The sequence below is a fragment of the Electrona antarctica genome (genome assembly GCF_951216825.1).
Source record: "Electrona antarctica genome assembly, chromosome: 6".
In the NCBI taxonomy this organism is placed as follows: domain Eukaryota; kingdom Metazoa; phylum Chordata; class Actinopteri; order Myctophiformes; family Myctophidae; genus Electrona; species Electrona antarctica.
The window spans coordinates 15,201,084-15,227,127 of NC_136811.1; the positions used below are offsets into that span (position 1 = coordinate 15,201,084).

The 26,044-nt window shown below is 44.3% G+C and overlaps 1 protein-coding gene across 1 annotated transcript in view; it reads left to right on the forward strand.

Moving 5' to 3' along the window:
- The window catches only part of LOC306925659 (poliovirus receptor homolog), a 152,294-nt gene that overhangs the window by 78,117 nt on the left and 48,133 nt on the right, over positions 1-26,044 (forward strand). The window lies entirely within an intron of this gene.

Consider the following 26,044-nt stretch of genomic DNA (forward strand, 5'->3'; position numbering starts at 1 on the left):
TGCCATAACTCCAGCACCAGCCCCCTCGTGCCTCATTTGTATAAGTGTGTCCTGGTTGGCTGGGTGTAAACCTGCTGCCTTGGCAACAGGTAATCTGGAATCCTGCTGTAGTTCGCTGAAAGCTACACTTCCGCTACTGTGCTGTAGCCGTACTGTACTGTTTTCATGCACATCGAGAGCATGGATGGAGGATAGGTTATGGCTGTAGATGTCTTCATCAAAATTGCAACATGGGAATAGTGAAACATGCACCCAATCAGAGGAAAACTGTTTCAGCTGTGTTGAAACGGCAATGTACATGTTTGATCAAATATTCATCACACGTAAAGCACCCTTTGCACTCACCCTGCCTCTAGCAGTACGTACACACAACTTTGTATTACGATATTTGTGAGGACGTCAACATTTTTAACCTTAATCTACAAGCGTTGCTGTGAGCTTATTACTGTGGATATGCTATGTTTGGTGGTGCACAACACGGGTATAAATAATAGGCCTAGCATAACTCTTAACCAGACCCCCAAACCAAAACTCTAAAAGGCATTGTCTTAACCCTAACCCAAACTGCATCTTGTCTTAATTGTAACCCTAACTCTAAATTATTTTTAACCATGTGATGATGACCATGAATATTGTCTATTTCTGAAATTATACTATTCTAAATGATACTTTTGGGACATTATTTGGCCCTCATAAGCAGTGTTGGGCAGTAACTAGTTACTAGTAATATTACTGTAATATTATTACTTTTCCCAGTAACGAGTAAAGTTAGGTATTACTCTGACAAAACAGTAATATTATACCTATTTACTTTGTAAAATTAGCACATATTACGTATTACTTTTTTGTTTTGTTGGCTGTTGCCTTGAAAAAATGTTTTATTTAAAAGGTTGAAAGATTGCTGCTTTATTGTATAGCATTTTAGGGTGATTTGTGACTTCTTAATATTATTATTCAAAACAATTGGATTCAGTTCTAAAAGAAGCTGACTAAACAAATTGTATTGTTGTACATCCTTTTTTGCAGTTCTGGGGGGCACAAAAGTAATATAATATACAAATCTATTAGTCTTGATTCCAAGTAATGAGTAATGTAATATTACTTCTAAGGAGTAATAAGTAACATATTACTCTCCTAAGTAATATTGCCCAACACACACACACACACACACACACACACACACACACACACGGGCAGTAAGGGCTTAGGAATGCGGTGCTGTTGCTTTAGCCATTGGGTGCTCCAGGCAGACAGATTGTGTTATCAGCTGGAGAATGTGCAAGGCTGGCTGAAACTCCGGTGAATGGAGCCCCGCTCAAAGGCTGCATTGTTTGAACTCTGACTACTAAACCAAACTGGTTTGGTCAAAATTTAACGAGGGCTGGTGGGAGGAAATTTAGGGAGGGTTTCAGTGTGTCGGTGTGTGTCCCAACAGTACACCAGTGGGTTTGTGTGTGTGCGTTTAACTGAGCTCGTGTTTGTGTGTGCTTATCTGTGTGGTGTGTGTGTGTGTTTTTTTTTTTTATCTGGGCCTTTGTTTTTGTGTCTACACACAGTACTTCAATCAGCTGGGTGTGTGGGTTTGCGTGGGTCAAGCATGTGCTTGGTGAGTCACAGCGGTGGCCGAACGGTTTGCGGAGCGGACTTGATACCGGAAGGTCGCCAGTTCGTATCCCCGGACCGGCACGTTAAAATTACCACCGCTGAAGTGCCCTTGAGCAAGGCATTGAACCACTACCATGAAATGTTCTATGAGCAGGGCCTGGCTGTAAACAAGTATCTGATGCTTAGTCCAGTTACCCTGGGTAAATATAGTAACTTTGCTTTGCATGTTGTGTGCCCACCCTCGCATGCCCCCGCCTCAAAATAAACTACCAAAAGAAACTACTGTTCCGTTAACCGAAAATGGCTCATGGCAGATATCTGTGATGCAAAGCTTCTTCTTTCCATGTGATTGTTCACAGATTGTGTGTTTGTGCTATGCTGGTGTTGATGGTGCCAGTCAGTGTCATGGAGCCGTATGTCCTGCTGCCACTGTCACGCGTGGCATTTGTCACTGCTTCTCTTCTGTCAGTGCACACTGCATAGCTATTTACTGTGAGTCCTGCCCACCATCTGGACCCGCTAATTGCTTTGGATTTGAGGCTGATTTGAGACGAAGTGTGCACACGCTCGCGCTCGCTCACGTGGACACACAGACACAAAATGCACAGACACTCTTGTCTTGGTCTTTCTAACTCGCATACAAAGACATACACGCAACACAATGACACACTCTGGTACACACACTCGCACACACTCCTCCAGGCTATTGGCTGGTGGTAAAAGACTCCGGCACAGTGGGAAGTGGCGGCAACCTTTAAAGAGCCCGCCAGCAACACAAAAACACACTTTGTAAATTTCCATCCGTGTGTGTCGCAGATAACTCGTGTCTCCATATAAAAAGGACCGTGACCTCCTCACCGGAACTCGCTGAATGGACTACAGTGTAAATGTAACCCCTTAACAGTTTCGCTGCGGAACCCACTAAACACGTCTTTTTTTTTTCCCCATCGTCTATCCCTGCCGAATCCGCTAAACCTGCCTTTTGTTTTATATGTTTAATTCTCAGTGTTTTGATAACTTTTAAGAAATACCGGCTTTGTTGCGGACATCGTGACGAGGATGGTGCTTTATGATGACGTAACCGAAGGGCTTCTGGGAAACTGAGTTCAATGCAAGTCAACAGGGTTTCATGGTCAGATCCTTCTTGCTCTGTTCTGCGTTGTTGATTGTGTGATTCATGAAATAAGACACTGTAATTCTTCAAAGCTTAGTTCCAGGTCTAGTTAGTCGCGGGCGTGTGCATGAAACAAGCACGTGCGTGACAATTTAACGGGACCTTGCTCACGTAAATATGCTTGCGTTGTCGCCCCTCGTAAAAAAAAAAAAAAGAATTACTACTAGCCGCGTTAATCGCTGCCCATCTGAACTGACCTTTAGGTGTGTTTGTGTTCATGCGTGTCACTGAACAGTGTCTTTTATGTCCACATTAAGATGCAGTGACGCCGCCTATCCCCCGACACAAGCTAGACATAATGGACAAGATGCGATGAACCAAAAGCTTTTGTATGTGTGTCCCCAAGATAACAATGTGTGTTTGTGTGTGTAAGCCCTGGGGGGGACCCCACCCTCACCTCCACCACCCCCACCCCCACCTCTCAGTAACTCTACACTAGTGTGCAGAGGGAGCAGCTGAACTGGACGTCAAGTCAAATACAGTCTTTAGTACAAACTGTCCACACTGTTGTTTGCATGTGATCAGATTGGATTTGTGTAATCACACGTTGTCAACCTGTCAATCTGCATTGGTTGCTGTTGTAACAACATAGGCGTGAGTAATGCTTTACTTATACCAAAAATAGCTCACAGATCTACAAGCTCACAATGCGTCGTGATGGAACGCATTGTGAATTTGCTATTTTCGACTACAACATGACAAAGTCATACTAAGAATAAATCAGGCTTCATTGTCAGTGTCCAGTGAAGTCTGAAACACATCTTTACAAACCAGATTTAAATCATATTTAATTGAATTTGTTTCCATTTGTTTCCATGTTTCTTTAATGTTCAGACTTGATAAAAAATAATCTGATTCCAATCTGGATAGGCCAAGCATTGGAGCATTGGAGCTGCCGGTCTGGCCGTAGCCAAAGTGACCCGCGTGTACTGTATGGTCTGGTTCCAGCACCACTGTCCCCTCAGTGCTACTGTAGCATAATGGTGATGAGAGATGGTAGACAGGCCCTGGGGGCATTCAGGCTGGGCTGCCGGCCATAGTGGCCATGTTATCGACCAATCTGATGGGAGATGGCAGGCAGTGTGGTGTGTGTGTGTGTATGTGTGTATGTGTGTGTGTGTGTGTGTGTGTAGTGTACCACGTTCGGCCAGTTGAGTTGTGTGTTTGGACACGTCCAGTAAGAGCTGTACTGTACTCTGTACTGTAGATACGATTGGCCACATGCTGATTCCATGTGTCTGTGTGTGCAGAGCAGCAGCACAATGTAGCATGTGGGTCCGCATCAGTATTTGTATGCATGTGTGGTTGTGTCTTTGTATGCCTGTATGCATCACGGATGCGCATGAAATGTGTGATTTGTTTATTTAAGCCTTGGCCCCAGGCAGCTCCATTCTCCGTTGCTGACAATGATTCCTGACAGTTTGAGCTCCACTGTCCGCACTGAAGCCGCACGTTTAAAATAGACGCCGACCTACAAGCCCACACCGCGTCACTGTCTGATGCAAGACGTTGTGGGCTTGTGCTCTACAGTGTGCGTTGGCTATTTTCAACGTGCGACACCGCCGTGCGACAGAGCATAAACCAGGTTTATGAATTAGCAAACATGACCACTTTAGTCTTCTCCGCTGATAAATGCTTAACCTCTCACCCTCTAGCCTCAGACCTGACTAATAAATCCCAGAGCGAGTGATGCATGGCCAGGTCTGGCGTGCTGATGCCTGAATGATGAATGTGGCCACCCCACTGGAATTTAAAAAAGCAGCCTCTCTCCAGCTCTGACCCCAATTATCAAAGAAGATTTTTTTGTTGGCCTTCATGTGATGACTAATCCTTGTCTGTCTGTCTGTCTGAGTGCCTGTCTGTTCAAAAAGTTATTTTCCAAATATATTCCCTTCACAGTTTGTTGACAGACTTCCGCAGGCTGTAGCGTCGTTAGAGGCTGTAGGGTCTAGTTGTGGTTTAATCAATTTAGCTGGTGTCCCTAAAATGTTAAATGTTAGAATCACTTTAAAGTGGCCTCGAGCAAGACACCAAAGGGCAAATAAATAATGCTACAAATAAACAACTTGTATGTAAAACACATCTAACCAGCTCAGTGGCCTTGTGGTTAGAGTGTCCGCCCTGAGACTCGGAGGTCGGGGTTCGATCCCCGGCCGGGTCATACCAAAGACTCGACAAGACAAAAATGGGACCCAGTGCTCAGCATCAATGGTTGAATTGGGGATAAGTCCCTGCGACATACTAGCGTCATGTCCAGGGGGTGTACTTGTACATCAAGCTGCCTCACGCTACAGAAACAGGAGATAGGCTCCTGCCCTATGGGCCTCATGGCTCGGCAAGGCTACTTACTTATGTAAAACACATACCATGTGAATAAGGGTACAGGCTTTAGTTCCGACATACTATTGGTCCAAGTGTCATTAGACCGACAACCTACCTCAAACCCAGTGTTGTTTTTGGCAGCAAATTTATATTTTAGTTTTAGTCAGCCTTTGGAATAAAACGTTTTAGTCGACTAAATATCATAAGATTTTAGTTGACTAAATCTACAGTTGATTTAGTCGACACACAGAGAGAGAGAGAGAGAGAGAGGCGGAAGGGAGAGAGAGACAGAGGGCGAGGGAGAGGCAATGTTAATCACAGGAAATTGTATCATTCCTTTTCTACACTCGGTAAACAACTTGATCTCATCTTGTGGTCAGCCGCACAGACTGTCTGTTTTAACACACACACACTGACACACTGACGCACATACACGCAAGCACGCGCGCGCATGTGAGGCCGAGCGTGTGAGGACCTTTTGAAAGGTTTCTATGGACTACATGCCATCCCTAACACCTAAACAGTCACTGGTACATGCCCAGACTTGGCACTTAACACACTGTAACCTACTGTACCTACATTCTACCCTAAGCGACAGCCAGAAAAACATCCCCACTTTTACACCACTGATTGTCCTATTGTTCTGTGGACAATATTGGTCTCCACAAAGACACATAGCAGGAGAATGCGCACACACACACACACACACACACACACGGCGGACAGACGGACTTCACAAGGGGAAATGGATGCTCCTGTATCCCCATGACGACCCTTGGGCGTTTACTCTTCCTGTCCCGTGCTTACAGTACCGGGTCTTAAGAGGGGGGGGGGGGTGGGCTAGGGTGGCTGCAATGCATTGTGGGTAGGATGAGACACAGAGGCAGGCAGGCAGTGAGTCCTGGGGGGGAAGCAGTGCCACCAGACCAGAGGGGAAGAAGAGGAAAGAAAAATAATTTGGAATGCAAGACAATGGAGAACAAAACAATGGAGTGGAAAATGTGAAGTTTAATGGGGACAAAATGGAGGAGAGAGTGAAGACGTAGAAAGAATGAAAGGGGGAGAGCAAAGGAGAGACACGGGAGGTGGAGAGAAATGAGAAGGAAAAATACACTGCAGGGAAGAACTAGACGGGTGAGATTGAGAGGTGAAAAAGAATGAGGTGAGAGGCAAACTTTGGAACATGAAAGAGACGTGACAGTGAGGAATGATCTGTTGGAGAGAATGAAAGGTGTGAGAGGGAACGAGGCGGGTGGAAGGGGTGAGAAACACCCAGAGAATGCATAGGGGAAAGTCTTGACGGAGAGAGAGAGACATGATGGAGAGAATGAGACCAGCAATGACAAGCAGAGGTGAGGGGGAGAGAGAGGGTTCAGTGGTTGATCTGAGGATAGATGGGGGGGGGGGGAGAGAGAGAGAGAGAGAGAGACAGGAAGCGGATGAGTTAACCTTCCTCAACACTGACACGTGTCAATGTGGGGTGAGGTGGATGAGAGATGTGTGATCAGAGGGGGGGAGCAGGAGGAGGACAAGTCCGATTTAAGATAGAGGGAGGACATGAGGTGAGGGTGGAGTGTTGTTTCGGGTGGGTGAGTTGATGCAGCTGTGTTGGTATGACTTCTCCCACTGTGTGTGTGTGTGTGTGTGTGTGTGTGTGTGTGTGTGTGTGTGTGTGCGCGCGCGTGCATGCGCATGCGAGCGCATCTTTGTCTTTTGACCTCCCTCCTTCCATCCCTCATCCTGTGAGACTTTGACCTCAACACACCTGCAAAAACACCCAGCATCACGAGATGAAAGACACAGCGTGCGGGCGTGCGCGTGTTTGTGTGTACTGGTAGCGAATAAGCCCCAGAAAGGTCTTTGAGGCGTGCCTTACCTGGAACGAATCTTCTCCATGGAAATAAAGCAACACAAAGAACTCTGTAGCCGGCGGGGAAGCCTCACTTTGAGCTCTGCGTGCGTGCGTGCATGCGTGCGAGTACTGTTGTGTGTGTGTGTGTGTGTGTGTGTGTGTGTGTGTGTGTGTGTGTGTGTGTGTGTGTGTGTGTGTGTGTGTGTGTGTGTGTGTGTGTGTGTGTGTGTGTGTGTGTGTGTGTGTGTGTGTGTGTGTGTGTGTGTGTGTGTGTGTGTGTGTGTGTGTGTGTGTGTGTGTGTGTGTGTGTGTGTGTGTGTGTGTGTGTGTGTGTGTGTGTGTGTGTGATGGTGAAGATGTAGATGGGAGTACAAAAGATGTATTCTTGCTCGTTACCACTCCGCCTAAGTATAGATTATCTCACCCAAATTTGAGTGCATACACACATCTGCCTGCTCACACGGACACACATTCATTTTGCATGCACGCACACACCCACACAGACACATCCATGCATGTGTGCACGAGTACACAGGCGGGTGTGTGTTTTACAGTTTGTGTGCATCTTGCCCAGAGCACTCTGCAGATCAGATATACTACGGCTGTTTCATTCAGCCATTCCCAACAGGCGGCTCCTGCAAAAGTGCATACCCATGCACTCACTGGCACCGCATTCAAAGGGATGTCTGTGTACAGAGATATGAGACAGACATGTATGTTTTTTTTTTACATAAAAGAATGGTCTATTACTCCATTTCATGCTTCATTCTATGATAGTGTTGCGTAAAAGCAGCGCAGATATCTTATCTATATGTACAAGCTCATGGGTTTGGAAATACTTGGAAACGTTTGAATATGATGCAGTATATTTATATTTAGAGTCTGTGGGTAATATTGACAAGATCGTGTGGTCTAAATGACAGCTACATTGGACCCATTCGAACACAGTTTAGTTTTCCCATTTCCTGAAAAGTAATGGTTTCATACAGTGGTGGAAAAAGTACTCACGTTATTTACTAAAGTAAACGTATCAATACCACAAAGTAGAATTACTGTTAGTAAGTAAAAGTCTGTCGGTAGTCAAATTGTACTACCTTTTCACAAGTCTAAAAATGTCTACATTTTATTTTTTTTAAACTTTCGAAATACCAGATCTACAAGCTCACAAACTTGTTTCATCGTGCTGCCTTGTGGGCTTGTAGATCTCCTATTTTCAAATAGCAGAGTATAGGACGAAGTCTAAATAGGGCTGGGGCGCCCGCTGGCCAAGTGGTCCAGGCGCATGCGACATATAGGCTTTGGCCTGACAGCGCGTCGCGTGTTCGAGTCCCGTTCATAATAATGAATTTATTTATATAGCACATTTCAAGACATAGTCACAAAGTGCTTTACATAACAGGGTAAAAAACAACAACGTAGTAACAGCTACAACAAGATAACATTGAATGACAGCAAGCACAACATGAAAGCATACACACAAAAATAGAATAAGGTATGCAAAAGGAAATTAAGAGAAGGCCTTAACGTCATGACGACCTTTGCTGCACGTCTCTCCCCCGCTTTCCTGTCAGTCTTCACTTGATACTATATCAATAAAGGCAGAAAAGCCAAAAACAAATCTTTAAAAAAAAAAAGTCTAAATAGGGCTGAAGTGGTACAGTATATATTTTTTTTAATAATTAAAAGTTTTCAATTGTAGTGGAGATAAAGTACACTATTTGCCTCTGAGATGTAGTGGCGTAGAAGTAAAAGTATTAATATACTAATTGGAAATACTTCAGTAAAGTTAAAATAAGGTAGCTAAAACTTGTAGTTTGTAACACACAAGACAGAAGGTTTCCACCCGACGATGACTATTGTCTCTATTGGCTGGAAATCTCATTATGTCCAAAACAACAGCAAAAGTTTCAGATCACCAAAGTTCAACACGTATCTCTGCACCGCATTTCAAGCTTGTATATCTGCTACTTTTGCTACTTTGGTGTGATGCCGTAGTGTGATAAAGGGGCAGAGCGTTAATTTACGAAAAGCACAAAGGAGATAAGAACCTTCTGCCCAACGGCAACGCTATGCTGTGATGCCAAAGGTGCAAGCAATGTCATCCACCTACACTCACAATGAAATGGTGTATTATCTTGGCATAAGCCTGTTTTTTTATAGAAAATAATTATAAAATGGAACTGTGTGTATGTGTGTGTATTTGTGTGGCAGTGGTTCAGGCGTAGAGTGGCTGGATGGTAACCGCAAGGTTGCCTGTTCGAACCCGGGCTCCCCCAGAGTTAGTGTCGAAGTGTCCTTGAGCAAGACACCCCAATTTGTGCTGGCTAGTGCCTTGCATGGTTTCTGCCGCCATCGGTGAATTGATGCACAATCTATGTAAAGCGCCTTGGATAAAGGCGCTATATAAATGCACCATTTACCATTTATGTATATATATGTATGTGTATATATAGATGAGAGAGAGAGAGTGCGCATCTAAATCAAAATGTGCTCAGACGTGATTGCCAATATTAGCACTGCTAATCGTGTATAATCGTATATCACGGTTTTGGTTTCCACAGTATTGGCATACTGAAATGTTTCTTTTCATTTACTCAGTGTTATACATTGAAGTGCAACAAAATACCTTTGCTCTAAAAACAAAACAAAAAAAACATCAAGGCGTAATAACAACCATAATACCTTTTTCTTTTCTTTTCAGTCCAGCACCGGTTATGTAAAACATGTGTAGATAGATATCCTTGTCATTAAGTCATTACTGTGATTACAATATAGCAAATGGCCAGAATTATCCTTCTGAACAGCTACTATTTACTGTGCGTCTGTGTGCATTGGATGGAGAGAGAGAGAGAAACCGTGTGTGTGTGTTTGTGTGTGTGTGTGTGTGTGTGTGTGTGTGTGTGTGTGTGTGTGTGTGTGTGTGTTCGTGCGTGACAGAAATATGGAGAACATCTGTGAAAGTGAGGATTTTTCAAGTTTATCTCAATTTATTCATTGCATGAAATATACTTTATCTTCTCTGTCCCCGGGCCAAACAATAAACACTACATTACACAAAACTCTCTATCCAGTGATTGTGCAATGCGCATTCAGATAAAGTGCGAGGGTTCGCGTGGACCTCTGTGTCGAGTAAAACGTTTTTCAAATGAAGGATTTGGCGGAGGAATAAATGGCATCGCCGGCCCTATCTATTGCCCAAAAAGAAGGACGGAGCTCACTGTGAAACTAGAGTGAAGAGGAGAAAAAGGTGATGAGAGCTCCAGAGCTTTGTGGGATCGACACTAGAACTACTGGCAGCAACAAATGCCAAAAATGGGGTCGGAAACGTTAATGTGGTTAACCCATTCAAGACCTTTGGTGTTTCAAGCATTCGGTTATACTTTAGCTATTGAAAAGAATCTGCTAGAAACAGAGAGAGATAGTGTTGCAGAGAGAGAGAGAGGTCTGCTACACAGTAACCCCCTTTTTGAAACTAGCTCCTCGCCACTCGTCCTACACACTTCCACTTGGTTTGAGCATAGATATATAAATAATAGAGACGGCACCGGAATTCCCCTCCCATCCACTTGCATTGCATTGCGTCTCTATTATTTATATATCTATGCTCAAACCGAGTGGAAGTGTGTAGGGCGAGTGGTGAGGAGCTAGTTTCAAAAATGGCCTAACTGTCATTTCTCGACCGTTTCGGACGTGGGGCGGCTCGCCGGAAACGGGCAGGCACCCTGTGTGCGTTCCTGGAAGTTCCCGGGACCCGCACACGGAGTTGCACCACTCGGTTCACACGGGTGTGATTTTCAAAAAACTCATGATTTAGAAGACATTTTGTAGAATGGTGTGTATCTCGTGCATACCGTACATATTTATGGATGTAATTTGAGCTCTGTGTAAATCCAGTACTGTGCTTGAGAAGAGGAGACGCCCCCCCCCCCCTCTGTGTAAATACTGTACTGTGCTTGAGAAGAGGAGACGGGCCACAGCACTCGTAGCGACGATACAAACCCCCCCCCCCCCCCCCCAAAAAAAAAACGTAATGATAAGAATCCAATGATCACAGGGTTTAAAATTACAGCGATGCGTTTGACCCAACCGCCACTGACAAGGTTGTAATCACATAAACCCCATACATTGTTGGGCGGAGTCCCACAGGGCTCTGTACTAGTCACTCATCTATTTTCCCTCTACATTAAATATCGTTGCAGAAAATGGGACGATCGACAAGCTCACTATACACATCGTTTTGAGCTTGACCATCGGCTGCTTTCTACAAGACTTCTCCCCAGGATACGAAGGCTGGGGTTTAAGTTAACGGCAGAGCAGAGTTGTCCTTCAAGGTTCCCATTATGCATGGTGAGATTGAGGGATTAGACAGTGAATGGTGTCTGTGACGGTCTGTCCAAAGTCCTCACAATATCACCACTACACACCCATGTGTGTTTGTGATGGTGGACCTGCACTCACTGTGTGTGTGTGTGTGTGTGTGTCTGTGTGTGTGTGTGTGTGCACGCGCGCGCATGTCTTTGTCAGCAGCTGCAGTGATTCTAAGGCAGGTCTCCTTGTAGGAGCTCAGTCTGTTCCTGCTAACTTTCTTTGACATCGAAGTACAAACCACAGTGAAGGGTGTACTGTCTCAACTTCTTGTGTGTGTGTGTGTGCGTGTGCGCGCATGTCAATGTCAGTGGGATGTCCACGTGAGTCTGAGCATTCATCTAAGAATAATGTGAAGATACAAGGAAGAAGTTGTGTGTGTGTGTGTGCATGCTTTCGAGGCAATGACTGAGTCCTTTGTGAGTGTGTGTGTGTGTGGACGTGCACCATCATATGCATGTGTCAGCTTCTCTTTTGTAGTCTCAGACTGCCTCTCCATTCATCTGTCTGTCATCCTATCAGCACATCTCTTTTGGATCTTATCTTATCATCAGCCCCCCCCCCCCCCCCCCTCCCCGCCGCCTCTGCTGTCGCCTTATCAACCACTGCAGCAGATAGGCTGCGTGAGTGTTCCCAAAGAACACAACTGTGGGTGTACGGCTGTACGTGTGTGTGTTTCTGCAGGCGTGTGCGTTTGTCCACATGGGGGGGTGTGTGTGTGTGTGTGTGTGTGTGTGTGTGTGTGTGTGTGTGTGTGTGTGTGTGTGTGTGTGTGTGTGTGTGTGTGTGTGTGTGTGTGTGTGTGTGTGTGTGTGTGTGTGTGTGTGTGTGTGTGTGTGTGTGTGTGTGTGTGTGTGTGTGTGTGTGTGTGTGTGTGTGTGTGTGTGTGTGTGTGTGTGTGTGTGTGTGTGTGTGTGTGTGTGTGTACGTCTTTGTACATATTCATTTGTTTCTGCAAGTGTGTATGCGTCCGTGTGTTTCTACAAGTCTGTGTGTGTGTTTGCTACATATCGTCACTGTTGGGTGGAAAGATGTGTCAAATACCTTTCAGGAAATGGTATCCTGTGATCCAGTGTAGTAGCTATTTCATTTAGTCACACTCACAAGCTTTTGTTAATGCTTTTGTTAGCAATTCTTATGAAGGCCATGTCTATAATATTATAAACATAAGAACAAAGGGAGTCTACCAGCACATCTCAGTCTAATAAATAGGGCTAGTCTGGTGCATCACAGGAGCAGAAGAAACTAGATAAAGTTCCCCTCGGGGCACAGGTCTCCACCAGGGCAGGTCAGGTTGTGGCCTCCTGGTGGCGCTATGATAGGCCAATGTGAAAAGGGTGTTCTTATGCATTTGATGGCAATTGGATGATTTCAGGAATTTTGTAACAAATGTTTTGCAAAAATCCACCTGTTGGTGGCGCTATAACAGGCCAATGTGAAAAGGGTGAGATATATTCCTCAGCCTAGTAGGAAGTGCGTGAAAGATTTCACGTAAATTGCATGCTGCGTTCATGATTTGAAGCTTTCTGTTATCTATTTTGACTATAGAGATACTGTGTGACGATTTGCGGGATTTTTGGACAAAATCTGGAGGAGTCATATTAAAAAAGTGTGTTTTTCAAAAGTCTGCCTCCTGGCGGCGCTATAACAGGCCGTTCTGGGGCAGAGGTTCATCGTTGGCATCTAGGGAGAGTGTGCAAAGTTTGGCATGGATCGGGCCAAGATTAGCTGTACAAGGATGGACAGACACACACACACACACGGACGGAAGAGTGCAAAACATACTCTCTCCCATTCCTTCGGCCTGGTGGAGACAATGATAGACACTGGAGCAGCCCGGACAGTTTAAGCCTAAACCTTTTTTTTCAGGTGCTAGTACAAAGAATGACTGACGTTTCGATCTTGAGATCTTCCTCAGAGTCGGAGGGCTCAGAGTCCATTGACTCTTAGGAAGATCGCAAGATCCAAACGTCAGTCATTCTTTGTACTATAGCACCTGAATAAAACGAGGCTTAAACTGTCAGTGCTGCTCCAGTGTCCATCCCTTCGATCTTCTGCTTTATAAACATACTTAGAATGCATAATAATCTGCTTATAACGCTGTATAATTACCATGTCTCTGTGTGTACGTGTGTACGTCTGTAATCCACGTAACTCGAGAACCGTGCCTGGCCTTGAGTCGGTGGGATACACCATTGTCCAGAAACGCCACAAAAGGCCTCTGCCCCGGCTCTGGACAGGGCCCCTGCCCCGGCTCTGGACAGGGCCCCTGCCCCGGCTCTGGACAGGGCCCCTGCCCCGGCTCTGGACAGGGCCCAAATTAGCCAATTGATCACACCTGATCACCCCTAGATCTCCATATATGGAGCCGGCCTGTTCTGACATCACTCTGATGATCTGACATCTGCATAGACTCCATATTTGGGCATGCCTGACAAAGAACTCCATATATGGACATAAAAGGGACACAGTCACAGACATAATAACTGGGTGAGGCATGCATTTCCAACTTGCATCATTCCAAGTAGGCCAATGCCAAACAGGCACCGCTCTAGTACAATAAATGCACCATGTCTCTGTGCGTACGTATATGTGTACAGTATGTACATTTGTAATCCACGCATCTCGAAAACCATTCGCCACATACATCACTCATGGGCATGGCCCCAGGGAGTGCAGTGCCTGGTGTCCAGTCCGTTGGATTGCCGGTTGTCCAGAACTGGCACAAAAGGCTCTGCCCAGGTTCTGGACAGGGCCCAAATTAGCCAATTGATCACACCTGTCTAATTTCCCACACATTGCCAAAGTTAACGCACGCACGCACACACACACACACACACACACACACACACGTTTTGTGAGGCAATAGATTCACCTATTATACCATTATATATTTAATACTTAAATAAAAAGTTTGTGAGTGACCAGTAATGAAATGGAAAATATAGAACATTTGAAATATTATGATACTGAACCATATGAGGCATTATGTCAATCAATCTTTATTTCAGACTCTAATGGGTCCATATAAAAGACGGAGATGCAACGTTTCTGCCCGACAGCGACGATATATAGAATTGTCCAAGAATTAGCCTTATCGCCGGCTTTCGCTCTCTCTCTCTCTCTCGCTCTCTCTCTCTCTCTCTCTCCCTTCCAGACGCACTTGTCAAAGCTCAGTCTGGGTGAAACAGAAGTCCCAGCGGTAGCCTTTTAAAAGGGAGATGCATTATTGATTTAACTCATTAATTATTGCCCCATTAAAGTGAATCTGCTCGGTCTATGGGAAATTGCTCCAAGCTGTTAAGTTTTATAGCCATGATAGCCTAAAGAGATGGTCTTCCTTGTGGTTTGCGCGTGGGGTCGTATATTTTCTTGCCGCGCTTGTCGCCATCTATCCTTGTGTGTGTGTCGGTGTGTTTGCCCGTGCGTGCGTGCGTGTGGGGCGCGATCTGCCGTCCCAGATCTAGTGTAGTGGTCAATGACCTGTGTTATCGCACCTGCTAGTGTCTATTCTGATGCTCCCCCCCCCCCCCCCCCCCCCCTGCCGCCCCCACCATCTTCCCCCAACATCTACGCCCATATAGCTACTGTACTTCATCTGCCCTGCCTGTCAATGCTGAATCATGGTTAAATGATTTTGATTCATGCTTCATGTACTCTCCAGTGTGAGCGAGAGGGAGCCGAGAATGAGCTTAATATAGAACACACACACGCACGCACACATACACACCTTCCACTAAGCGATATTTACTGTCCACCTCCAAGCTGTCCTCCTTCCCAGGGGGAAATTAGGGGATTGTTTGGGTCGTCTTCTATAATACAGTAGGTTGAGCTGACGTCATGATGCCAGAACGTGCAGTGCCGTTGAATGTGATTAGGTTAAACACACACACACACACACACACACACACACACACACACACACACACACAGTTGTGTTCCCAAACGGTGTGCCAACTTAACCACATCATCAGTATCTCTCTGCTGGGCATAATCATTGTGGCCAAAAAATAGGCTAAAAAGTTAGCAGATCCACAACGCTCACATGACGTGCTGTGAGTTTCTAGATAATGCTGGGGTTTTTTTGCTGTTTTTGTCCTAGACTCTAGAGTCTAGTGGATATAAATATGCCGTTTTAATCCATTGAGACCTGGAACGCATCCATGTCACGTTAGCGTTTAACCACATTAACCATTAACCCATTTTGGGCGAGAACCCCTTTTGGTGTTTTAAACATTGTTATAATTTAGCTATTTAAAAATAGCAGATCTACAAGCTCATAGCGCGCCACCGAGTGGCGCGCTATGAACTTGTAGGTCTGCTATTTTTGAAAAATCGTTAAAATGTGCCTCAAATCTTTCCGAAAATTGTCATGATTTAGAAAACTCTTTTTAAATTTCGACGTCAGGAAGGAATGGGTTAAGTGAAGAGATTTGGTGTAGATGGGGAAAAATGAGGGGACAAAATACAGACCCCTGTGGGACTCCAATCAACTAGGTACAGTATAGGCGTGTCGTGAGACATTGTTCAGGTGTGCTTTGGGATTTTGTGACAACTGCACATTGCAATCGTATGTATCTGCGTAGTGTACTGCATACAACTATACAAAAAGGTTTAAATATTATTATAATATCAGTACTTTGTGCACATTCTACACCCTACATTTCTTTTTACCACTTTCAAACTGCCGTTCCTATTTTGGGCAAGTCATTATAGGTAAACATGTAATTTATTAATTGTCATTGCAACGCTTTGTGAGCTTGTAGATCAAGATTTGTTTTGTATTAATACAGGTGTGCCTTGAGATTTTTACTTGACCATTAGTGTGCCTTGGGCACCATACGTTTGAAAACCATAGTCTATCCAAAACCCAGCCCTGTGAACACACAGGTCTAGCATAAGCCCACACACTGTGCCTGTCATTCTCACCATGCAAGATGTAATTCCTATCATAGATGGAGGCTTCTGTAGTATTATTAGAAGTGCGAGTTTGACACAGCTGATTAAGAATCAGAACATTTAAGTGAGTTTTTTTCTTTTGTTAGCATCTGTTAGTGTTTGATCAAGCTTTACACACACAATGCACTTGGAAGTGCTGTGATTTTCATAAGGTACTGTATGTACTCGCAATAGAACATTTAGGATTTACATTCCATATCAGCCAGTTCCCCTTTAATATTTGACACAGACAAAGATGCAACTGTAGAAAGTGTGTAATCTCTTTTTCTCTCCATTTTCATGGTGTTGAAATTTAATTAATGAGGTGTTTATCCAAGCCTAAGACGTGCCAATCACACAGGAAAATCCGGCATTACCCATTCAGCGATGTGACAGTGATATTTATATGTATATTATATCATGCAAGAGCTACATTAAATTAGTTCTATTGTTAGTTCTATATGTGAGTACAAGACGGAACGCCCGTTATTGCTGCCATCAGAAGCGCATCAATTGTCCATCTGATGATAAATGATACAGAGAGATCAGATTGCATGTGAAGCCTAGCCTGGCTAATAAGCCAGACTCAAATCACACTGTCGTGTGGTATTTGAGTCTGGAGATGCTGTGTATGGATCTTGTTTCCCGGGGGGCGGGTTCAAAATTTTCTCTTTGACGCAATTGGTCAGAGCTACTGTCAGTCAAAGGTCTCAAGCATTGAACCAAAGCCCGCCCATATTGCATACAGTGTCCCGATTGGCCACACCAGTTCTCTGGTGTAGGAAATGTGCGTACAATTGAGCCTCTCCAGACCGTAATCCGCCGGCAGGCAATTTTTTTTGTGCCAACGGCTGATTCGGTCTGGCTTATTAGCCAGGCTATGTGAAGCCATGTGACACAATTGGATCATGTTTTGTGCTCACATCTCAATGTCACTTAAATTAAGATTTTGACTCGCTGACGACCGTTTCTGTTTCCTGCAAAGTTCAAACTAAGTCACCGTCAAGTTTTGACGACAACAAAGCATTTCTGAACCAGTTCACCAGCTGTTTTCTTGTATCATCCTTGTGTGTTTGATTGCATTAAAAAAACACATAATTTGAATACGGTAAAGTGGCGCTCTTGGATACCACCCACTACCCAGCACAGTATTTATACAATTCCACAAAATATCCTGTCATTGCAGAGATTCCAAAGTATCTATTATCTATTTAACCCATTTTGGGTGGGAACCCCTTTTGGTGTTAGCATTATGTTATGCTTTAGCTATTGAAAAATAGCAGATCTACAAGCTCATAGCGCGCCACTGAGTGGCGCGCTATGAGCTTGTAGGTCTGCTATTTTTGAAAAATCGAAGAAAGACTGACATAGAAACATAGCTTTTTCAGAAAACTGTCAGGATGTAGACATTTTTAGAATCTGATCTCAGGTCAAAATGGTTTAAATGGGAAAATTACAGCCGGCGACGGGAACTCGCCCCTCCAGCCTCTTCCCCTTTATTGGAAGAACCACGTCAACTGTATAGAGCTCACAGACCAATTATAAACTAGTAAAATAAGATGCGCTAAAAGCCAGTGTTCATGCTGTGGCTTGTCTCTTTTCATTAGGCCCACCTTTTTTGCTCCATTACCGCTGGCTGTGCCGATTCTGCTGCTGTGTGGCGAGCTGCCAAAGCCATCAACTGTGCTGCCGATAAACATTAACATTACCGCGCTCAACCAGAGGCCAAAAGAAGGCTGTTCATTCCCCCTATGTATTTATGTGTTCTTTTTACCTGACCTAGACAGAAGCTTCCGAAATCTTGGATGTAGACAATGAAGGTGTGCAGGGTGTGGGGGAGTGGATCGTGTCTTCTGGCAGGATTGGAATTCTAGACCCTGGAACCAACCTGCGTTGGTGGGGTGCTGACCTCGGCCTGTGTGGGGCCCAGAAAGTAATGGAAAAAGAAAGTAGTTGCGCACTCCAGTCTCTCTGCAAAAAATCTTCATTTGGGCTATCGCCAACGTTTCGACAGTACTGCACGTCTTCATCACAGCGAATAATGCCCTTTATTCGCCCTGATGAAGTTGTAGAACCATGTTGAAACGTTGGCAGTTGCTCAAACAAATATTCTCACATCCAGGCTGCAGTGTGCATGAGACTAGTTTATTTTCCCTTCAAAGTGCAGTAGGCCTATACAATCGTCAACATGCTCCAGTCAGTGTCTCTGGTGTACGACCAAAGGAGAGAATTCCTCGGCACAACGAAATGAGTCAGAATCACACATTACTGCCGTTGTGTCACCATATACATCTGTGGTGTTTCTCTGACTTTTTGATTGCATTGTCTCGACTCTGTATTGAGTTTCTCTCTCCCTCTCTCTCTCCCCTGTGGCGTGTGATCATATGGCTGGGGTTATTTATCGGTGTATTACCCACAGTGTCCAGATGCTGCTCTCTACTCGTTTATCGTGCACATGGCCCGCACTGGCGTTGATATATGGTGCTGATATATGGAGCTGTAACACTTGCGTGTATCGCTACAGCGTCGCCTATACATGCTTCCACTGTGTGTGTGTGTGTGTGTGTGTGTGTGTGTGTGTGTGTGTGTGTGTGTGTGTGTGTGTGTGTGTGTGTGTGTGTGTGTGTGTGTGTGTGTGTGTGTGTGTGTGTGTGTGTGTGTGTGTGTGTGTGTGTGTGTGTGTGTGTGTGTGTGTGTGTGTGTGTGTGTGTGTGTGTGTGTGTGTGTGTGTGTGTGAGATGAACGAGGGAGTGTGCGGTTTACAGACCTGTGTGTTTATGTATGTTGATGAAAGAGAGTTACAAAAAAGCAAGGATAATGTGATGCGTGTTTGTGCATGTTCTAACAGGGGTTCTCAACCCGTGGATCGCGACGCCCCGGGAGGTCGCCAAATTATTTTGGGTGCCCCCCCCAAAATATATATATATATTTTTGCAACTGATTGGCTGGATAATGGAAATTAAGAGTTTACACAGTGCATGCATAAACCTTCCTTAATGATTATATCCGATTTCAGTATTTATTTATGATGTATTTTCATTCATTGTAGCGGCCAATTTGTATTGGGGGTGGGGGGAGGGGTGGCGGGGCGGGGGTCACGAGACATGGCCAAAGCATTCCCGGGGTCCCCAGCCAAATAACGTTGAGAACCCCTGTTCTAAGAGAGGCGTAGAGGGAAAGAGCTCCAATGAGAGAGGTGCAACTTTAGGCAGTATGTGTGTGTGTGTGTGTGGGGGTGGGTGGGGGTGTGGGTGGTGTAATGCTTCATTTCCCTGGTCATTTAACCTGCTTTAAGTCCGTCGGCTCTGCTGTCCTCCAGGCTCCCTCTGCTGCCCGATTGTTATTCATTAGCTGCCGTTTGTGGGCGTCTGGCTAGAGTGTGTGGTACTGTACAGGCTTGTGTGTGTCCTCTGCTTGGCCATATTTGTTTTTTACTATACCAAATAAACTGGAACTGATTTTTGTGCAGTATGATATTATTGTTAGTGTTTGTTAAGTGCAGTACTGTATAGTATGTTCTCTCTCTACCCCCCTCTCTCTCTCTCTCATAACACGCATGCACGCACACACACACATACTGTACACACACTCGCATACATCAGAGTCAGTCTGTCTGCAACCTTTCCCAGTGTTCAGTGTCCTTGGTTTCATTGTTCTACAAGTTGCCTTTGTGGGGGTTTGACTTACGTGTTGTGTGTGTGTGTGTGTACACTGAAACACGTACATGTACATGTTCGCTTTCCTTCTATGTGGGTGTATTTATTGTTACTACTGTGTATGTGGCGTACATGTATGTGTGTGTGCTTGAGAGCTCACCCTTTCATACATAAGTCTATTGTGTGTGGGCCAGTAAGTGCATGATGTGGTCATGACTCATGCACGCACGGTCGCACGCACGCAAGCATGCAATTGAAGGGGGCGAAGGAGCCAGCCTGAACGCGTTTTACAACATACAGTGTGTACTGTATGTTGTGTACTGTATGTTGAGTGTGCATGTGTGTGTGAGAGTGACCGCGGAAAGTATCGAGCTGGTCTGTTGTTTGTGCATTTCTCTTATGTGCGTGTGTGTGTGTACTGTAGGCTGCAGTGAGTGTACTTGTCTCTGTGCAACGAGCCAGGCCTCGTATTAGGCAGGTTGGCCTGCAGGCAGAATTCACTAACACTTGACCTGTTTCACTGATTCATTTATGTGGATGGAGAGAAAGCAAGACAAGAGAGGGAACGAGGGAGGGGGCTGGCAAGGGAGGAGGAGGAGGAGGAGGACACAAGTGTTTAGGGGTTGTTGAGAGAAGAGTGCAGGATGAAAAGCAAAAGAGGGGGATGGAGAGAGACGGAGAGAGAACAGCTGGGAAAGCTGGCGGCAAGAGCGAGGAGAGAGATGATGGTGTCTGTCTTCTCTCGCCATCCGTCGTTCTTTCTCTTAATTCTTAACTCTCTCCCCCTCGTCCTCCCATTCTCCATAACATTCTGTCACTGTCTAAACCGCTTTCTGTTTTTCTCTCCCACTCCCCTATATACCGTCTTTTTCCCACTCCCCTACTGTCTTTTTAATGATGACTGTCACTCTATCTCTCCTGCTGTCTCGGCATCCTCCTCCTCCTCTCTCTCTCTCTCTCTGCACCCCCCCTCTCTCTCTCTCGCCCTCTCGCACGTGTTGCTAAAGCGATACATTCAAAGCGGTTTGCATGAAACAATTAAAACCAAAAGACATTGTTCTCCCTCTCTCTCCTCAGTCAGTCGACTGTCATTTCTCAGTTGTGCAGGTCAGTTGTAGAATGCACTTTAACATGAAACATCCTACAACATCCTGCTTTATTGAAATGTTGCTGCTTGTTCACTCGCCAATTACTGCTCCACCACCATGTACTGTACAGCATGTGGGTGGGTTTGTGTGCGGACGTACGTGCGTGCCTGTGCATAATGTGCCCCCTCTTGGCTCTGTTGGTGTGCATGTCCATTTCTGTATTGAGTTTTGTGTGTGTGTGTGTGTGTGTCTGTGTGTGTGCATGTGTGCTTGATAGTTCACGGAGGTCCTGTGTGCTCCATCTTTATTGATGGCGTGTTATTTCACTGTGGGCAGTCTTCAGGCGATTCCTGGAAATATTTTATTTATTTATATATATAATATTTATATTTTATCCTATATTTTTTTTATGATTTAATTTACATTTTTCCCCAGTCACCACCAGCACCCCTATGGAATCCCATTAGTAAGTTTAGTTCTTTTGTTTTTGTTTCTCGCATATATTTTATAGTTCAGTGTGCTCAGAATTTTGAGATGGGCAATTGTGAGAAAAACAACATCTCAGTATTCAGAGATGTCACAATTGCGCAAAAATTGTGATTAAAGTCCTTTTCTTTTGGCATTTTGAGCATAGCGGTGAGTTTTAATCTCACAAAAATACAGCTCATTGAGATGAAATGCATTTGTGTGGACAGACGATATGCTCTCGTTTCACCAGTAACAGTATACTGCACCCCACCTACAGTACACTATTTATTCAGTATTCTTCTCTGCCCTTGCCTCCCTCTGCCTTGCTCGCTCGCTCCCTCCTGCCCTCCATTCCACTCTGTTTTTCACTCCTCTACACTCTACAGGCCATTTGTCTTTCATAGCATAAAGTAGTTGCTAGGTCTATGAAAGAAAACTCTATCGGAGAAAGTCGATACTTTCATTAAGTTGATTGTTTTAACCCATTTTGACCTGAGATCAGATTCTAAAAATGTCTTCTACATCCTGACAGTTTTCTGAAAAAGCTGTTTCTATTTCAGTGGTTCTTCGATTTTTCAAAAATAGCAGACCTACAAGCTCGTAGCCCGCCACTAGGTGGCGCGCTACGAGCTTGTAGATCTTCTATTTTTCAATAGCTAAAGCATAACATAATGCTAACACCAAAAGGGATTCCCGCCCAAAATGGGTTAAGTCGCAAACATGGTTTGTCATCTCTCTCTCTCTCCGTCTTCCCCTTTCCTCTCCCTCTCCTTTCTATCTCTGCGTCTATCCGTCTATGTATCCATCTGCCGCAGTTCTATCTATCTCCGTCTGCCTCTCTATCTAGTGCAATTTTCTCTTTTCTATCTCATCTCTCGTTCCTTTCCGTCTTCTGCATCCCCCTCTCTCCCTCTACGTTTGCTGAGATTGTCTATAACTTGTTATGAAGGAAGCGTTTTTATATTGCAGCCTCTGTCTCTAACTTAATGTAGTGCCACTGCCAGCTCAGCCACTTCAGTCGCTCCGCAAAGTGATCGGTAGTTCTCAGCGGAGCTAAACCGAATAAATGGAGGTTAAATCAAAATGAAAATGGCAAAAAACTCTTCCTGTCTCTTTCCTCAAGTTCTTACCCTTCCGTTCACCTGGGCTGTCAGACACTGCAGTACCTCTTCCATGCTAATGGGGGACGCCGGATATCATGCTGGTGGTTCCAACATGCTTTGCTTCAGCACCTGTTGTAACTCACTGAAATGTTGAGGTGGCGTTCTCTGAATTGTATACAAGAAAAGGACCCTCATTTTGTCTCACAAATGGAACCGATTGAACCCTCGGCATGAACATTTTGTGAGTTGATGTCCAATATACCAGGCAAAGTTGGAACTTGGAACACACGCTGGGTTACAAGAGAGCCGTATAATGATATTTCTACCAAGTCATGGTGGAGCTTTCTATATGTAAATATGATACTGAAAATCTCAATTCAATCTATAACCTGGCCCACATAACATTTTTCTGTTCATGATACAAGCACAAATCATCCTAAAATGGTGCATTGATATAGCGCCTTTGTCCAAGGCACAAGATGCAATACTTCAACCATTTCTCACACATTCTCACACCAATGGCGGAGGAAACCATGCAAGGCACCAACCTGCTCATCGGGAGCAATTCGAGGTTCATTGTCTTGCTCAAGGACACTTTGACACAAACCGCCCTATAGAAGGATTTAAGGTATGCTTTGAGGCATGCAATTCACCATAGATCTGTTATTTTGTTGGATCATTTTCTATAACCTGGCCCACATAACATTTTTCTGTTCATGATACAAGCACACATCGACTACAAAACCATGGCCATCGGTATAGTTCCACATAGATTCCAACATATTTAGTATTGTTAAATACAATCCTTTGATTATTCATGAAGTAATATTTCACCGTCTCATCATTGGCAAGCAAACCCCTTTATAACCACTGCTTTTCCACTAACGACCAGCCCCACTCCTGTCAGCCATTGTTTAATTAGCTGTATAATTAATGTGTATTAGAAGCTTGTCTTGTATAACATTCATTATATGAACAGTTGGTGCATCTTTAACAGAGATATTAAAAAAGAGGCAATCTGTAGCTATCCTCTGCTATACTGGAAAGGTATCGCACCTTAAGTTGTAGGCTGTGAAACAAGTCATGAGATCAGTTTAGCAGAGAAATTATTCATGAGGGAAGTGTATTCTTTTAGAAATGCTCATTTGTATGATTTTATTGTTGAAAACGGATGATCACATATTTAATCTTTAGGCTTTGGTGTAACCAGAGTGTGATGTGAATATTATTGTACCTAGAATATATTAGTGTGGGGGAAATGGTATTAAAATGAAAGAAAATAATGAACTGCGGGGATTCATCTTCTGGATGCTGAAGGCCAAAAATCCTATGAAGATTTTCGCCATAATCGCACACATTTCTCAGGCTGTTCTGTAACCTCTATAGTGAGGACCCAGAGTAATCTAGTAAGAGATGGCGACACTAGCGTTGACTCCCATTGTAACAATGGAATGCAGAAGTGCTCATTCTATCTCAATGGGATAGTTCCAATGTTTGGAACTATAGCCCATATACAGTTGGAGGCCATCGATATTGTCCTTTTCTTTTTGCTGAGGTTTGCGTGATCTGCGCAAAAGGACAGTTAACCCATTTTGGGCGGGAACCCCTTTTGGTGTTTTAAACATTGTTATAATTTAGCTATTGAAAAATAGCAGATCTACAAGCTCATAGCGCGCCACCGAGTGGCGCGCTACGAGCTTGTAGGTCTGCTATTTTTGAAAAATCGTGAAAATATTTATTTCAGAAAACTGGAGGATTTAGAAGGATTTAAAAAAAAATTGAGGTCAGGCCTAAATGGGTCAAATGATAAGGGACAATATCGGTGGCACCCAACTGTATACTGTAGGCACCCGCTTTGCGGTGAGATCAAAGCGTGTCGCCACTCTCTTACTATCCCACTCGGTGAGGACCTTGGTTCCTCTTTTCTAAAAAAGGAACGGCTATAATAGCGCCTCTAAAGAAATTACTATTGGACCAAACGAAAGCCCTGGGGGTTGGCTGATGATCTGCTCTGGTTTCCTCCAAATGATGGTAATGGCTCATATAACTACACTGAAGATTGTGTTCCTTGTTAATCCTTTAATTAATTTTGTTTTGACTCTTACTATATGATCTATGGATAATCACCTGCTAAGCTAAACTGCCTGCAATAAAAGCATATCTATAAAATTCTAATTAAGGACTTTGTCACTTTTATTCTCATCTGTCTATGAGCAAATCGTAAGAGTTTAGATCCTGCCGTGCATGGTGAATCTGCTGAAAGCTTGGCTCTAGATATCTAAATGAACATTTCATTGGAGTAAAAGTACAGTGTATAATGTGTATTTAATACTAGTAAATAAAATGTATTACATGACAACTAAACTACGGTACAACAACATTATCTCATTAAGGTACTTGGACTCCCAGGACCTTTATTTAGTCTAATTTAGGAGCACCACCAGTACCAGTAACTATCACTTTGTTCTCTGAATCTTCACTGAGCACCTGGTTGTCTTCACTGAGCACCTGGTTGTCTTCACTGAGCACCTGGTTGTCTTCACTGAGCACCTGGTTGTCTTCACTGAGCACCTGGTTGTCTTCACTGAGCACCTGGTTGTCTTCACTGAGCACCTGGTTGTCTTTTCTCCCTTAAGCACTGCATCCAAGGCCTAAATACACGTCACAAGGAGTACAGTCACATAGTAGTAAATTGACAATTGTATGAGTCATGACCAAAACTATGTCGTCATAGGTATAAAAAAAAAATACTAAGCAGTAAGGTGGGCGAGAAGCGACCTCGCCCACCTGCCTGGGTGACGGAAGACTGCTGGGCGAGTGCTGGCGCTTTGGCATGGGGGGGGGTCAGATCAACATATGGAATGAATTCTGTACTGTCCATAAGGAGCTATTTGTTTGAGCCGTCCTCATTACAGCTGGCAAATGTGATTGTGGTACCAAGCCCTAAGCTTAATAAAATAATAGATGAGGCTTTTTCTAGTCATGTTTGGTCAACTGTTTGGGAATGCCTGAATTACAGGAGAATGAAATATTTTACGTGTCTTCAGTGTACAGGGTGGAGAAAATGGTGCATTGATATAGCGCCTTTGTCCAAGGCACTTTACAAGATGCAATACTTTCAACCATTTCTCACACATTCTCACACCAATGGCGGAGGAAACCATGCAATTCGAGGTTCATTGTCTTGCTCAAGGACACTTTGACACAAACCGCCCTATAGAAGGATTTAAGGTATGCTTTGAGGCATGCAATTCACCATAGATCTGTTATTTTGTTGGATCATTTTCCCAGAAGATGTTCTCATCACACACGAGGAGTCTTGTGTACTGTATGTGCCATCCAGGGTGTCCTGTAGCTCCTTTTTCATTGTCCATGTCTCAGCTGATGTGAACTTTTGACACGCCCTGAAGGAACAAATCTTGGGAGCAGTTGAGATATCAGACTGACAGATTCAGAGGTGGTGGTTTACAAGC